This window comes from Simochromis diagramma, unplaced genomic scaffold (genome assembly GCF_900408965.1).
Source record: "Simochromis diagramma unplaced genomic scaffold, fSimDia1.1 OVJJ01000443.1, whole genome shotgun sequence".
Taxonomy (NCBI): domain Eukaryota; kingdom Metazoa; phylum Chordata; class Actinopteri; order Cichliformes; family Cichlidae; genus Simochromis; species Simochromis diagramma.
In genome coordinates, this window is record NW_024387268.1 from 566,820 (window position 1) to 583,934 (window position 17,115).

Sequence of the window (17,115 nt, forward strand, 5' to 3'; positions counted from 1 at the left end):
ATTGAAGATCATATGGAAGTTTTGGAAATGAACCCTTGTATTATGTTGAAAAACAAAAAAGTGACATTGATTTTGTTGCGGGTCATTTTGACCCGTACTGTGTAAATCCACTCAGAATTGTCCAAAAACTGCAATAAAACAATAGCACCTTTATTTCCCATCAGATAAACATGTAGAACACAGACATACAACAGTTAGACTTTCCATAACTATTGTAGGAACAGTTTGGTTTTTCGTTCTTACAAACACATTTCTGTTGAACTTGCCCAACGTTCTCAGTTTTTCAGTGCTCAACATTTTCAGTTTTGTCCACATGATGGACAGAATGTAACTGTGTGCTTTCTGCAGATGTGCTTCTTGCATTTCTCACAAAAGATGCTTGTTTTCAAACAGGAATCTTCCCAACTAAGATTTAAAACAAAAGATTTCTACGTCTCCTCCAGTCTCACAAACAGATGACAAACCAAGCGACACACCTGAGTCACTGACTGTCTTAAATCCACTCACTCTCACTGGCTGTTTATTACTAATCACTGTGTAACTGCTGTGAATTCACAGTAACTGCCGTCTCCTTACAAATGTTCATTAGATTAACCACACTTATACAGACTGTATATAACTCCAGCCATGTTGATGGATTGCCTATATTGGCTGGAAATATTCATTTCCAGGGAAAGGACACAGACAGACGATGCTTACAGGATGTGATGTGACAACACTAATGAAATATTGATGTGTCATATTTGTCCAAGGTGTATTTCATTGTTATGGGAAAAGAGAATATCAAAATCATGATGACCAATTGGAGTGGTGATGTCTATGACTTTGTGTATATAATTTGGAATTTTGTACAAATGTAGGCCAATAATAAATACATGATATCATTTCATTCTTCAAAGGTTTATTTGCAGACGCACAAACAGACACAATTGAAAGGTACAAATGTGCAAGAAACGAATTCAAACGTGGTGCAGATGTGTGTCACAGGCTGATCTGGCTGTAGGCTGTGGCACTTGGCCAGAGGTGGCGCTGGTTGACTCGACTCCACGTTAGTGCACAAAGTAAACTGCTCGCTGTAGTTGTGAAGCAAAAACGCTGAAACCGGAGAAATAAACCGTGCGAGGGGAACGATAACGACAACAAGAGGCTCCCGATCGTTTACTCTTGCTGTCCTGTGAACAACATCGGCGTGGTGTTAATTGTTTGCTGTTTTCGCGATCGCGTCGCGCGTGAGGATATCACCAGGTAAACTCGCCACATTTTAAACATTTTGTTGTTCAACAGCATCAAGACTGACGGAGTGTGTTTGAGATAACCTCACAAGTGTCACAGGTGACACATTTGGCGTTTTTTTTGCTGGTTTGTCGGTAGCAGCTCCTGAAACGCAAGACTGCCACACATCTGTTCGACCAACGCCAGTAGATCTGGAACACCGGCCCACTGAAGGTCAAAGTGCGCTGTTTGTGGTCCACGGAAGAACATCGGTTTGTGTGACTGAACCCAGCCCACCAGAGGGACACTCACCTGTCCTGTGCAGCTTGATTTGGGGTTTCCAGGTGATATCCAGCAGTCTGCGCTGACGGTCGATCTCTTCCTCGTACTGGACGATCGTTTTTTCAAACTCCAAGAATATTTGTTCAGCAGCAGCAGTTAGTCGCTCGTTGATAAACTCTCTCAGATACTGAGCTGAAGGCATCGTTGCTGCCGCAGCTCACACACAGCTATACACTCTGCTACCTTCAAACTTCACTGACCCCGACACCTGTGGAAAGTTAAGGCTACTTCAGCTTTTTCCTGTTTACTTCCACCCGGTGTCACATAGGGAAGTTCCGGCGGTGGAGGGCGGCTAACTTTCGTTCCGCTGTTGTCACATCGCTCTCACAGAAAACTTCATGTTTGATCTGAACAGTGATTTCATTCACAAAGTGACGACACAGCAGACGGACCCACAGATCTCACCAGCAGGTCTGCCTTCGTGGTTCCTCCGGGTTCAGTGACCGTTTTACCCACAACACAAACCGTTACCATGACTACCATGAATAGATGTCCAGCCCTCTATTTTAAAGTTTGGGATTAAATTATTTTTGGGTCTGTTTGGCTGAAATAATGTTATAATTCACTAATACTGGTTTTTGCACGACTCCAACCAGTGACAACACTCACATATAAATACATCTGTCTGCTTGCTTTCTTTGCTTAGTAGTAGTAGTAGTAGTAGTAGTAGTAGTAATAATAATAATAATAATAATGACATTATTGTACATGTCTTGATGCATTCTCAATCACTGCCATCACCACTGATCAATGGTGAAGACTGTTTGCATATTAATGATCATGAAACTGACCTCAGCTCGTTGCTGGTCAGTGCTGCTGGTGTCAGTCGCTGTGCAAAGGGCTGAAAGATCTGTCGCCTTATTACCTATTCAGGTTGTAAATCATGTTTTTAAAAAGTAACTAAGTAACTAATTACTTTCGAAAATAAGTAATCAGTAAAGTAACAGGATTACTTTTTTGGGGAAGTAATCAGTAATTAGTTACTGATTACTTTTTTCAAGTAACTTTATCATACAAAAACATGAAACAGGTAAATATTAAATTATATGTTAAAAATGTGTGTTATATACAGCATAAATTTCATGTGCTATAATTTATGCGTATGTTCGTGGCCTACTGTGACCTGTATACTCAGTGGTTAAAGTGGGTCGTAAAAATGTGAAACACAATTTAAGGTTAAGACCTGGCAGTCAGGATGAAGAATGAGCATGAAGGGAAGAACATTTTCTAACGTTTCTGCTCAACGAATGTCTGCAAACACTCATGTTTGTGTCTGCCAGATAAAGGTCCAGCTGCTGTGTGATGTGACTGAGAGAAAGATGTAAGAAGGATAGCAGAGGAAGAAGAGAGGTGAGATTAAGGGTAAGGATGCCCAGTAAGATTTGATAAACAAACAAAAAACTATACAAACAATAATGAATGAATGAAACTCGAGCTGTGAGTGATCTTTGATCAGGTTCTCTTTGTTTGAGAGATGCTGTCAGTGTGTTTCTGACTGCGCTGCACCTTCATGATCATCCTAGATCATGAAGTTACAGAGTTTGTCAGCTGTGACGAAACAAAGAAGAGTCCAGTTTAGAGGCAGCACTGTTACTCTCCAGACAAGCTGAGAGCAACAATTCTTCTCGTTTTAACAATTTTCCAAGAAAACAACCAGAGTTCTTCATCTCTCACTTGGAAGTAACAAATATAACCACACAAAGAACCAGGAAATCATTATATTTACTGTCAGGTTTAACTAATGAAGAAGCTCCTTTGTGTTTTCTCTTGTCCAGCTGTCATTTCTCGTGGTGTACCACAGGGTCTTAGTCTTGATGCATTCTCATTCATCCACCTAAGTAAATCTCCAAAAGTTGGAGAATTTGCATAATCATGATGAAGGAGCTGACCTCCCAACCCTACTGACCTCCCCTTCAGTAGCTAATTTCAATGCAAATGTACTGTTTATAAGGTTGGGGAAACCTGCAGTCAGCTGAGACTGAAGAAGTCACCTGGATGAGTGACGAAACGTTTCTCCAGCTGAAGACGTCCAGATGAACAGAATCAACTTTTGGAGATCAGCCTTAGGTCAGTATCCTCTGATCTGAGGACGTGATGGCTGCAGTTACAGCCACACAGCGGTAATATCCACCAAATATTAGTGTAGAGGCTTATATGTAACACTACATTCACACTTTTCTTTCTTTGAACATAGAATTTCATTTACAGGATAATAAATAACTGGGTTTGGTTTAGAATTAATTTAAATACTCACATAACACTGTATTCTAAAATAAGTGCGCACATTTTAGTTGACACTGTTATGTATGATTTAATCTTTTTGTTGTCTGAGTTACCTCAGCTGCAGCTGCTCCAGTCTCTTGATTGATGAGCCAAGAGGTGGAAAAGGGGCGGAGCAAGTCTGTATGGAGAACTGCAAACTGGCTCATACCATAACTCTGGATCATGGGGGGAATTGGAATTTTTTTAGTTAGTTTTTTTGTGTATTTTACCCCTTTTATGTGTTTTTGTGGGATGATCAGCCACTATTAAGTTTCTCCTTTGTCTCACTTACCTGACAGAGGGAGCTCGACGCGCCGCCGCTTTGACAGCTGGCTTGGGCAGGAGTTGTTCGGTTAGAGGCTTGCTGTTTGGAATAACACTCGATCGCCGGTGGATTGGCATAATATGGACTGTGACTGGGTCAGAATGGCAAGTAGTAGTGGAGGGCTTTCTGACGATGAGGAAATGGACATTGATTGAAATAAATTGGACATAGTAGAAACGTGGGGGTTAGGAAGGACAGGTTGAAATCTGCGCCAACACGGAAGCGAGCACTTGAAGAGGAAGATGGTAGGCATGAAGTAATGATGGAAGAATTTAAAGTGATGCTGAAATTCAAACCTGGGAATGAAATAATGGGACTGAGTCCAATTGCTCTGACTGAGCTCTGAGCTGGCTAAGGTGCTCCGAGACGGGTGATTGTTTGTGAAATGTAAAAATGCAGAACAAAAGTCTAAAGCGCTTGTGGCGGAGGTGTGGTCCAGGTGTTCTGGGAATCCATCCTACTTGGCAAACCATCCTACCCGTTGTTTCTGCGCATGCGCACAACATGAAATTAACTCACCGTCGTGGTGGGCCTGATCTCTGATAACAACGAGACGGCCTACCTGAAGGAGATTAGGAATCTGGAGAACTGGTGCCAGAGGAACAACCTCCTTCTAAACGTCAGTAAGACAAAGGAGCTGATAGTGGACTTCAGCACTAAGCAGGAGAGGAACTACCAGACCCCTGTCATCAACGAGTGCCCAGTGGAGAGAGTGGACAGCTTCAAATACCTCGGAGTTCACATCACGCAGGACCTGTCGTGGTCCTGTCACATCAACACCGTGGTGAAAAAGGCCCGTCAGCGTCTCTACCACCTCAGACGCTTGAGAGACTTCCAACTGCCCTCCAAGGTGCTCAGGAACTTTTACTCCTGCACCATAGAGAGCATCCTGACGGGAAACATCTTAACCTGGTTCGGGAACAGCACCATGCAGGACAGACGAGCTCTACAGAGGGTTGTGCGGTCAGCTGAGCGCACCATCCGCTCCGAGCTCCCTGACCTGCACTCGATCTACAGCAGGCGGTGCTGGACCAAGGCCAGGAAGATCGTGAAGGACCTCAGCCATCCCAACAACAGACTGTTCTCTCTGTTGAGGTCAGGAAAGCGATTCCGCTCCCTGAAGACCAACACAGAGAGACTGAGGAGGAGCTTCTTCCCGCAGGCGATACGGTCTCTCAATCACACCACCACACAGTACTGACCCACACATACAGTTCTTACACACACTGGACATTCTGGACTTTGTTTTTGCACAACACTGGTCACTATATTCTTCATTTCCGGTTAATACTTGTACAGCTGCTGTTATTGTGTATATTTATTTATATTTAGATTTCTTCATACATTCTTATATAGTTCTATATTGTGTATTTTGTTTGTACAGTTTATTTTATTTTCAACTTTAATTTATATATTTTATCTTATTCTTCCGTTAAATTTACCCTTCATTCGAATTTGTGTTGTACAGTTATTTCATTTTTAACCTTAATTTATTTTTATTCCTTCCTAGTTAAATTACCTTTTTAATTTTTCTTTTTAATTTTTCATATTTATTTCCTATCTTATTCATAGCCTTTCCTTTTTTTGTTTTCTTTAGGTCACGAGCAGTTGTCCAAGCATTTCACTACATATCGTACTGTGTATGACTGTGTACGTGACAAATAAAATTTGAATTTGAATTTGAATAACTGCCAAACCATCCTACCTTTGTTAATGTCACCTGCAAGCATACTTAAACTGCTAAAATTTAGTGGCGAACCATCCTACCTTTGTCAACATGAGCTAGAAACGTACTTTAACAGCTAAAATTGCCAAAGTAGGATGGTTTGTCAGAACACCGGGCACGGCTGCAGGGGAGGAGTGGTGCAGTGAGCTCAACGGGGCGGTGCTGGAGACGCAGGTGAGAACAGCTGATGGCGTTTGGACTGATGATGGTTTCCTTCCCCTTTTTTAGTGAGATGGGAGAGGAGCGGAGAGGAAGCTGGGAATCAGCTGAGACCGGAGCTGTCAAACTGTGCACGGTCATAACAAATGAAAACTAAAAATAAACGTGGCATCTGGCGACAAAGAACTGTGCACGTGTGTGAAGTGCATTTCACAGCGCTCAAGTTGAAAATGCTTTGTAAAAAAGGAGATTATGGACAGGAAGGTGGTTAGTGAGAGGAGAGGATGTAGAGGAGTGATTTCAGGTATTCCCAGTGGGGAAAATCTGGAGGAGATGAGGAAAGTGATCAACGGAGGAGAAATCACTGGAATAAAAAGACTGCAAGCTGTTAGAAATGGAGAAAAATAGTCCGTCAGTACTGCTTGAGTTCCAAGGGAATAGCTGCCAGAGAAAGTCATGGTGGAGTACATGAGTTTTAGTGTCCGTGTTTATGTGCCTCCTCCACTCAGGTGCTACAAATGTCAGAGCTTTGGTCCCATAGTGTGTAAAGGAAGAGTGAGGTGTGGAAGATGCGGGGGAGAACATATGTATGGTGACTGTGGCAGGAGTCAGGTTAAGTGTTGCAACTGTGGGTGGCCACATGCAGCAGCGCATGACAGGTGCACAGTAAGGAAGCAGGCAGCAGAGATTCAACAAGTTGGAACAGAGGAGAGGATATCTTATGCAGAAGCTTTGAGGAGAGTAAATAACAAGGGCAGAAGACCTGATGAGGAACAAGGAATAGGTGATGGGAGAGGGATGGAGGAGAAGGGCAGGAATCAGCCTGAAGTCCAAATGGATAAACGTGTCTTGTTCTTGGCGTAAGTCAAAACAGAAAAGATCAAGATAGTAGTAAAAGCAGCAGCAAAGTTTTTCAAAGTGAAGGATTTGTCTTGGGGAAAAATACATTGAGATCTTAGTCATGGAGAATGTACATCAGACCCACAAGCTATAACTTAATGCTAATTCTTCAATGGAAAGCTAGGAGCCTATTGCAAATGGACAAGAACTGAAGGGAGCTATTTGTGCATTAAATTTGAAGCCGGGTATTATATGTGTACAAGAAACATAGATTTAAACCAAGTCTAGACTTTGTTATTCAAGGATACTCGAGCATTCGTAAAGACAGGGTGGGTAAAAGTGGAGGAGGATGTGCAACGTTTGATAAGAATGAAATTAAGTATAGTCAGCTACAGCAGAGTTAGAGGTGATAGTTGTAGAAGTATGGTCTCAGAAAGGAAATATCAAAAGAATTAATTTTTAGAATCCGTGTAAAAATGCAAATGCTTCTTAGGGATTGGAGAGGGAAACTACACCAAGCACTTTATAAGGGCAGCGTAATGACACCAGTGGGAAGGTGGTAGAGGATGTAGTTGAGGAGAAGGATTTAGTGGTTCTAAATGATGGCTCTGGCACAAGGGCGGGTTTGGTAAGAGGTACAGAGTCGTGTCCTGATGTCACAATGGTTTCACAATGTTTGTCAGGTAGGAGCACATGGAAAGTGTTAAAAGAGAGTACGATTGGTAGTGATCATTATCCGATAGTTATTGATATTTGTGTAGACGCTGATGCAACAGAAAAAGAGGAAATGGAGGTTTGACGAAGCAAACTGGTGTTTGTGTAAAACATTAAGCATCAGTTAAATTCTACAGTTAGTCAGATTATGACTTATGCAGCAACAGCATCCATCCCAAAGAAAGGTGGCAGTAAAAGGATAAAGGTAGTGCCATGGTGGATGCAAGAACGTACAGCCATAATCAAAGCCAAGAACAAAGCATTTAAAATGCTGAAAAGAGCACTGTGTGTTTAAAAATCTCATATGTGGGCGACCGTGGCTCAGGGGGTTGGGAATCGCATCTGTAACCGGAAGGTCGCCGGTTCGATCCCTGGGCTCTCTGTCCTGGTCGTTGTGTCCCTGGGCAAGACGCTTTACCCTACTTGCCTACTGGTGTTGGCCAGAGGGGCCGATGGCGCGATATGGCAGCCTCGCTTCTGTCAGTCTGCCCCAGGGCAGCTGTGGCTACAACTGTAGCTGCCTCCACCAGTGTGTGAATGTGAGAGTGAATGAATAGTGGTATTGTAAAGCGCTTTGGGTGCCTTGAAAAGCGCTATATAAATCCAATCCATTATTATTATTATTATTATTATATGCTACAAAAGGAAACGGGCAGAAGTAAGAACGGTAGTTAAATCAGCTGAGAGGGAATATTGGAGGAAGTACTGTAATACTTTGGGGAGATCGACCCCTTTGGAGAGTCTGGACAACTATAAAGAAAATGTCTGGGAAGAGGAACGAGTATGGTTATCCAGTAATGAAAGATAATGACAGATTATTAGTAGATAATAGGAGTAAAGCTGAATTATTGGCCAGAACATTTGCAAAGGTTCACAGCACAGAAAATTACTGCAGAAATCAGGGGAAGAGAAGAAACACAAAGGAAACATCTGGAGGAGAAACACGAAGGTCTGATAAATATCATGTTTTCAGTAGCAGAGTTGAATATTGCATTAATGTAAGTAAGCAATACAACTCCAGGTAGAGATCAGATAGTTATTGTATGATTAAAAACTTAAGCAACCCTCGTAAGACTATATTAGTAAAATGTTCAAAGTATGGGAAGAAGGTAGAAACGATCATTGTTCCCATATGTAAGCCAGGAAAGGATCCAGCCTTGGCGGAAAGTTATAGACCAATAGCTTTGACATCCCATTTGGGGAAAATAATGGAAAAGATGGTAAATGAAAGATTAATTTACTTTTTGGAAACTAATAGTAAGATCAAGTATTACCAAAGTGGGTTTAGAAAAGGAAGAAGCACGATAGATCCAGCTGTGCGTCTAGAGCATGAAATAAGGCGTGCCCAAGTGAACAGTGAGAGTGTAGCAGCCGTGACTGTAGATGTCGAGAAGGCGTACGATGTGATGTGGAAAGAAGGACTCCTGATCAGGTTGCATCAGATCGGTATTAAAGGGAGGATTTATAAATGGATTTGTAGGTGGAGAAACCGCGCCAACCCACACTCCAGTCCAGAAGGTGGCAGTAATGCATGTAAAGTTGTTTTGCCAACCGCCATTAAAATGCAGAAGAAGACGACGATGCGGGCAGGTCTGTTTGAGTCATAATGTTTGTTTTAAACATTGAGTAGATTTCTGTTACTTTGACCTCTTTTATGGGTCTAAGATTTTGATGATCTTTTGTATAATTTAACCAACTTTGTTTTTGGGTTAAATGAAAAAACAAACAAACAAACAAACAAACCTTTTCTTTGGACTTTAACTTGTGCCTGAGTTTCCTTCACTGTTCGGTCCATCACAGGTCAGTAATGGATTTCTTTAAAGTCCAGTGTTGATGCTGGCTGGTTTACACGTGTACTTCTGCTGTTTAATACACGAGTGAGATTATTCTACATTCTGCTAAACATTTCAAATATTCAAAGCTCTTTATTTACAGGCTCCACAGAAACCAGGGCCAAGCCTATCCAGAAGAAGCAGCCTTTGGAGGAGGAGCTACAGCAGTGAACATGAAAGGCTTCATTTAGGAGCTGAAGAGCTGCTGTGTTCTCTCTATTGTTCATTCAGTCCAAGAGAAAATCATGTTGCTGCTTTTCATTTGGATGATGATAGTCTCCTTTCAGACTGGTGAGTCATCAAAAGATGGAGTGAGATGTAAAAGGAGATGATGGACATGAAAATATCTGGATGTTGTTTGAATTGATTCACTTTTTATAAACTAAGTTTAAAGATGCAGAAACATGATGGTGAAATATGTCTTTGTTGTTTTCAGGATCCTCTGAGGATTTACTGACACCATCTAAAGATGTAGTGATGAGTTTGGAAGGACACACTGTGACTCTCTCCTGCAACTATTCAGCTGTAGTTCAGACACTTTTCTGGTACCATCAGAAGTCTGGTTCACGTCCACAGCTTCTCATGGCAGATTATTCAGAGCAAACAGAAAAGCTGAAGTTTATACATGACAAAGAAAAAAAGGAGTTTCATCTGGAGATCTCCTCTGCTGCAGTGTCTGACTCTGCTGTGTACTACTGTGCTCTGCAGCCCACAGTGACAGGAAACAGCAAAACTCTGTACAAAAACCTTTGGAGCAAAGACAACAGAATACTCCACAACATCCACTAGAGGGAGCCACACACTGTTAAACCTCTGATTCTTGTGTCATTGGACTGATGACAAAGACAACAGAGAAATGAAGCAGTAAAGATCAGAGACAGAGACAGAGCTGCTGTGGAAGCACAAAACTGTTTGATTGGCTGTGCTATTAAACTGGCCCCGCCCACTGATCTTGAGCTCATCCAATGACATTATTTGTTGGTCATTGTGCTGCAGTGGAAGAACATTGTTCATGTGCTGTCTGTCTGGCTTTAATAACTCCAAAGACATGTTGCTGCACCTCTTTTTGCTTCTATCTCACATTATAGGTGAGTTTAAGAACAGGGATTAAAGTTTAGTTGAAGCTGCTGCATTAAGCAGATATACAGACTGCATTTCACTACTTTTCTTCTTTCTTTTTCCAGGACTAACAGCTGGAGACTCAATCACTCCTCAACAAACTGAAGTCACTAAAACAGAAGGAAAATCTGTCACACTCACATGTAGCTATGAGACAACAGGTTATCCCCGCCTACACTGGTACAGACATCATTCTGACCTTCAGGCTCCTCAGTTTATATTGTGGAAAGATGGACAAGGATACACAGATGAATATATTCCTGATAATCGATATCGATCAGAAACATCAGATACAACAACTACTCTGCGCATAGCAGCCCTAACCCTGGCAGACACAGCTCTCTACTACTGTGCTCTACAAACACAGTGATACAAAGTGTAGAAGAGGCTGTACAAAAACCTGAACACAGATATCTGACTACTCTTCAAAGAGGAGGGAAGTGGTATTCAAAGCACAGCTTCATATCAGATGGATTCTGCTAATTCCTGTTTTATCAGAGTCACTGTGGTTACAGCTGCTAATGAAACACTGTGGGAGGATTCACATGAGCAGCAAATCCACATCAACCACAAACCACCTGCAGGAACGTTCAGACACAATAAAAACTGTCAAACATCAAAAGCTGCTCATTTACACTATTTTATATTTAGTGGATGAGGACATGCAGAAATGCAGCAGAAGCAAAATAAACAGAGTAACAGAGGTTTATCTCTTTAAGGTAAAATCTCTCACATGAAGCTAAAAGTCTTCAGCTCAGTTTTTATTCTTTTGCAGAATTTATGTTGTATAAAATAAAAACAGTAAGAACTCTTTGTTCTCATATTTAAATAAATTCAAATTTCAAGCTAACAGCTGTTTGAGAATCACCTTACTGATGTAGAAATATTTTATTATGTCAAACTGTTATCTTTTGCATTTTTTATAGATTCAACCAACAAAATGTGAATATTTGTCTTTTTTGTGACACAGTCGAATAAATAAGATTCCAAATATACAACATAAAACTGGTTATTTGCTAGTTTTCTGTTCTGTGTAGAAAACACTGGTTCATGTGTTGAGTTAGGAGCATTTCATGCTTGAAGGATTCATTACTCAGTGTTTAGAGTCTTAACAACAGAGCAAAGACAACAGAATACTCCACAACATCCACTAGAGGGAGCCACACACTGTTAAACCTCTGGTTTGTTAGCACACCGGAGGGTCTCAGTCTTGTTTAAGAGGTTTAAAGTTCAAGCTCTGGATCCAATGAGGTCTGTCTGACAAATCCTTTTTATGCTGCAAAGAGAAACTACCAGTTTGAGTCAAACACTCATGAGAACTGTGACCTTGTCAAAGTGAAAGACACTGTAGAACATTCAGGACCTTTATTATTAGTGGATCTATTTATTTAAGCCTGTCTGTATACTTTAGAATCTATGTGAATTAGAGAAAATCCAAAATAAAGTCAAACTTGTGAAGCCAATTATTGTTTTTTAAAGATGTTAAAGGTGAATGTTGAACAGTGATTCCACCCTGGAACACTTCAAAGAAATCATTAAAACCCAGAATTATCATGACATTCATGCTCATGATGAGATTATATAAACTTCTGACCAATGTTCCCTGTAATGTCTCATGTGTCTGAGCGAACACACAAACTCCCTGAGCGTCCCTTGGGCCACTGTGAGCGACAGCAGACGTGTGCACTGTGGTCACGCCAGCATCGAATCCATCCAAGTTACATGTTTATTAAAATAATCAGATTACAGCATTTATGTTAGACTACTTTTAATTAACTGCTTTATCCCACTTACAATGAAAATTTAAAAAATCTTGTTCATGACCTGTGCAGCATGTTAACACTATTGGAAGGAAAAATAACTTGAACTCCAATTTTTAAAACACAACTTTCTTTTATATTTATATAAAGCTCTGACTTGTATTATGAGCAGTGTTGGTCAAGTTACTTGAAAAAAGTAATCAGTAACTAATTACTGATTACTTCCTCAAAAAAGTAATCCCGTTACTTTACTGATTACTTATTTTCAAAAGTAATTAATTACTTAGTTACTTTTTAAAAACACGATTTACAACCTGAATAGGTGATAAAGTGATAGATCTTTCAGCCCAATTCTACTTTTTCTACATAATCATCATACAAAATGTAATCAAATGGAAAAGTCTCTTTTTAAAACTTGTTTTATTAGTTTTAATCTTTTAACTTTATGCATCAAGCAAAGATTTAATTATCTGCAACATTCTCTGACTGGAAGAAATTAGTTTAACATTTAAACCTATTTTCTGCACATTCCAGCACATAAAATAAAATATTTTTTGTGTTTACACTCAGTCTTTCAAATAGATGCAAGTAAAACACAGCAGAAAATAAATAAAGTCAAAGACTCAGCGGTCCTGTTGCTCTATTTTCACCTGTAAAGCAGGAGTGGGGTAGGCGGAGGTTTACCCTGGTGCAGGTGTGCCGCGGTCAGTGGAAGAATCCGCGAGTTTCTCTGTGAGTTTCCCATTACGTCGTAGCTACTCGGTGCTTGCTCGGAAGTTTAGTGGTTTTTCGCTGTAAAAAGAAGTTTTCTTCCCACGCACAGCGGACACTAATGTTTTTGTCACTTTTTATGGAATCAAACTCAAAGTAAGGTCAGTACTTCCACGCTTTAAACGCTGCACGCTCATACTCTCTCCTGCACTCGATATATGATCCATTGTTGATCTGCACACAGCTGTTGTCACTAACGGCGCACTCGCTTACGTCACTGTCATGAGACATTCTTGCAAAAAATCACGGTTTTACTTACTTACTTTACTCGTTACTTGAAAAAAGTAATCAGATTACAGTAACGCCCATCTCTGATTATGAGTCTGTGGTCTGGGAGAGAGTCTGTAACTCTGTCTGCAAAATACAGTAAATAATGACCAATGTTGGGCAATTAATTATATAGTTACTTCTTCAAAAAAGTAACTGAGTTTTGCAAGTGTTTTGCAGCTGTTTACCTAAAAATGCAGCCAAGACGTTTTTTTAAACAAACATTTCAAACGATTCACAGAACAATCAGCTGCTCTGCATCAAATCTGATGCCACACAAATTATTTGTGCCGCTCCAAAAACTAATTTCTGTCCACTATGAGATGAAGGAGAACAACAGCCTGATACCTGCAGGCCTGACAGCAGCAGATGTATCACTGCTGTAACACCTGTAACACTCAGCAGTCGCCTCATTGTTCTGACACACACAACAAAACTACTGACTACACTACACACTAACTACACACTAACTACACACTAACTACACAAGATTTGTGCTAAATGTCACAAATCTCTCACATCTCAAACACGCCGTCACTCCTAAAACTTCCTCCCTTCCTAAACAACTAAATGCCATGTTGCCATATCATTTTTTGATTGGTCCACATGGTACATTTTTCCACCAATAGGAAAGGCTGGGAGTTTTGTTTTTGCTCATAGGCTTTCAGAGCGTTTTCCTTATAAAACGCCGTTTTTACCGTTTCTTCCTGCAGTAAATATAAACAACGACAGTATTCAGGAAGAAAACCAAACATTGCAGATATTTTATCATAACTCTGGTTTTACGTGGCCGATCAACACAATTTAACAACTGGTATAAAGTCCACACTTTGTCCGTCAGTTGTTCCGTCTGTCCTGCTCACATCTCCAATGGTTGTACACGTTGTCATTAACGTGGCTTCACTCCACATCAGCTGCTTTGCTAAAACACCGGGCACATAAGGACGCTGTCATAGCCTGTCAACCACGTTGATTAGCTGCGTATATACGAATGTGAATCGCGTGATTGGCTGGACTGTGGGATAAGGTGGCATCGTTCTGATCCCATACGGCAGCAGCCAGTCAGTGACTAACACTGCAGAACAGAATTGTTAAAGTTTTAATTTCAATTCAGGTTAGAATTTTTTTGTGCGCAGAGACGTGCAAGCAGTGCGCAATTGCGCACGTGCGCAGCTTACAGGGAACATTGCTTCCCACCACCACACCTCCTACTCTGCTGTGTTTCAAGCTGATTGAAGAGGAGTAAGTTTAAAAGAAGGAGGTGTAACAGAGAAGTGAAGCTACAAACCAAAGAGGAGGCACAGAGGTTCAGGGAGGAGCTGAGCTGTTACTGAAGAACAGACGAGAGAGAGAAACCTCCACATTCAACAGAGTTCAACACTCAGAAGATTCACTTTATTCAACATGTTGATGTTGGACTGTTATGAAACGTCTCTGTTAATGATCATGATTCTAACAGGTGCATGACAATCTGTCAACAACTGCTTCATCCCAATGTTTACATGTTATTTCTGCTTTCTTTGTATACAACACAGCATTTAACAGATTTCTGTTTCTTTAGGTGTCAGCTGTCAACAACTCACTGCAAACAAAACTGAAGAGTCCAGTTTGGAAGGCAGCACAGCTACTCTGTCCTACAGATACTCCAGACAAGCAGCTGGAGATGATTATTTCTTCTGGTATCGACAATATCCTGGAAAACCACCAGAGTTCCTGATCTCTCACTCGGGAACAGGAGTGGAAATGTCAGACCCAGTCCCTGGAATCACTTTTAATGTGAGTGGAGATAAAACACTGATGACTCTTCAGATCTCCTCTGCTGCAGTGACCTGACTCTGCTGTGTACTACTGTGCTGTGAGGCCCACAGTGACAGGAAACAGCAAAACTCTGCACAAAAACCTTTGGAGCAAAGACAACAGAATACTCCACAACATCCACTAGAGGGAGCCACACACTGTTAAACCTCTGATTCTTGTGTCACTGGACTGATGACAACGACGAAAACAGTTACAAAAAATTTTTCTTTAATAAAAAGAAGAAGTACAAATACAGTCTATTTATTTTTTGTTGGTTTCCTGAAAAATTTGTTCAGTCTAAGTTCACATGAGCCTGTGCTCTGAAGTGTACAGCACAGAGAGAGTTTCCTTGAATGTGCTTGATAAGTAAACAACATGTATTCTTTTTATGATTATGGTTTGCTGACTGTAACAGGCGTAAGGTGGGCTCACCTGTAGCCCCCGTGACTAAGCATGTAATCTCAATATTGCAGTGTGCAGTGTTGGGGATTAACAGAATACATGTACCGCCGTTACGTATTTAAAATACAAAATATGAGTAACTGTATTCTGTTACAGTTACTGTTTAAAGAGGTGGTATTCAGAATACAGTTACTTTGCTGAAATAAAGGGATTACACGCCGGTCTTTTCCTGTTTCATATGTTCGGCTCTGCCCTCTCTATTTTTGGTAATTCCATGCTGGTGGAAACCCAAAGAAAACAGGCATTAAGAGGCTCAAATGCCTGTGTCTCAATCTCATGTCTCATAATGACGTGAAGAAATATTTTTTTTAATGATTTAATATGGAGGCAATAGCAGAGTGTTACAGGCATCCCCCTAAAGAATGGAGCCTGATGGGCAGTGTAGTCCGTGCTGCAGGGAGGATGGACTGCTGTACCTGTGATGTGTCTGTGAGCGAGGGAGGGAGAACAAGGAAAAGTACGAGCTGTCACGGAGCAGAAACAGGGAGCTGGAAGCATGTAAATATAATAATAACCACTACAGCCAAGAAGAGAGCCTGACGAGCCCAGCTGTAAGTAAGCTGTTAAGACTCGACTGTACACTGTGTTCCTGTTTTCCTCTGAAACAATAAGCTCCATTGCAGCAGCCTTTCAACGCCTCTCTCTGTCTCTCACTAGCAAAGTTGACCCAGACAACAAAGTAAAGCTAGTTTTCAGCTACGAGCCGACACGAACCGGACGTATTAGCCAGAGGTCCCTTTACTACGGTTTGGAGCCGCGGACCTGTTTTATATACGCGAGGAATAGTTTTCTATACGAGATCACTGCTAAAAGTGCAGCCTTACCTAATGTCCACCTACTGTTACTCATTTATATTAAGGTTTAAACATCTAGCTGGTGTTGGTGTGGAGAGTAACCTTCAGTAATAGTAATAAATCTCACAGCAATAGCACATTCATGTAGCTGTAAAAAAGCATGATAATATATTAAGTAAACAAACGTTTCCACACTTCTCTATGGTTTAAACACTATAAAGTTCAAACCTTCGTAGAAAAATAAGACCAGTGTTATAGAATGAAACCAAAGGCATCCGCGGTTGCCTTTGATGGTGCAAAACATTTCATCGACATTTTTGTGTTTGTTGGAGAAAACTTACAAACACACAGCACTTTAGAGGCACACTGCTAGTGATCGAAGATTTGACAAGCTGGACGCATTCTGTACTGTACAGGAGACACGGTACGAGATTGATTGACAATGGTCTACAGCCAATCAGAATGCAGATGTCAGGGTTGACCCAGTGATTTCAGTTTGTTCATGTCCAGTTTAGTTCGCCACATTAATGTTCTCACTTCCTGTTTTTCCCGTGTCAGCTTGTCTCTTGTGTCATTAGTCAGATTATGTTCAGGCTCACTTGTTTCCAATCATTGTCATCATTCAACCTGTGTATTTAAGTTCCTCGGTTTCACCAGTTCTTTGTCGTGTCATTGATGTTGATGTGATGTTGTCGTTACTGTCGTTCCCGTCTGTGTTCAGTGATTCAGCCAG

The 17,115-nt window shown here is 41.0% G+C and overlaps 1 protein-coding gene and 1 long non-coding RNA gene across 3 annotated transcripts in view; one reads left to right on the forward strand and one right to left on the reverse strand.

The window, feature by feature from the left end:
- LOC120715464 (zinc finger protein 845-like) overlaps window positions 1-17,115 on the reverse strand; it is a 218,014-nt gene that overhangs the window by 18,018 nt on the left and 182,881 nt on the right. The gene's annotated exons all lie outside the window — the stretch shown is intronic.
- Window positions 2,596-9,955, forward strand: LOC120715514. 2 transcript variants are annotated; one of them, XR_005691647.1, is made up of 4 exons: window positions 2,596-4,386; window positions 9,061-9,380; window positions 9,516-9,703; window positions 9,849-9,955. It is a non-coding gene; the product is annotated as an uncharacterized LOC120715514 (long non-coding RNA). The 2 variants fall into 2 exon arrangements; XR_005691646.1 differs by lacking the exon at window positions 2,596-4,386 and having other exon boundaries at window positions 8,218-9,380.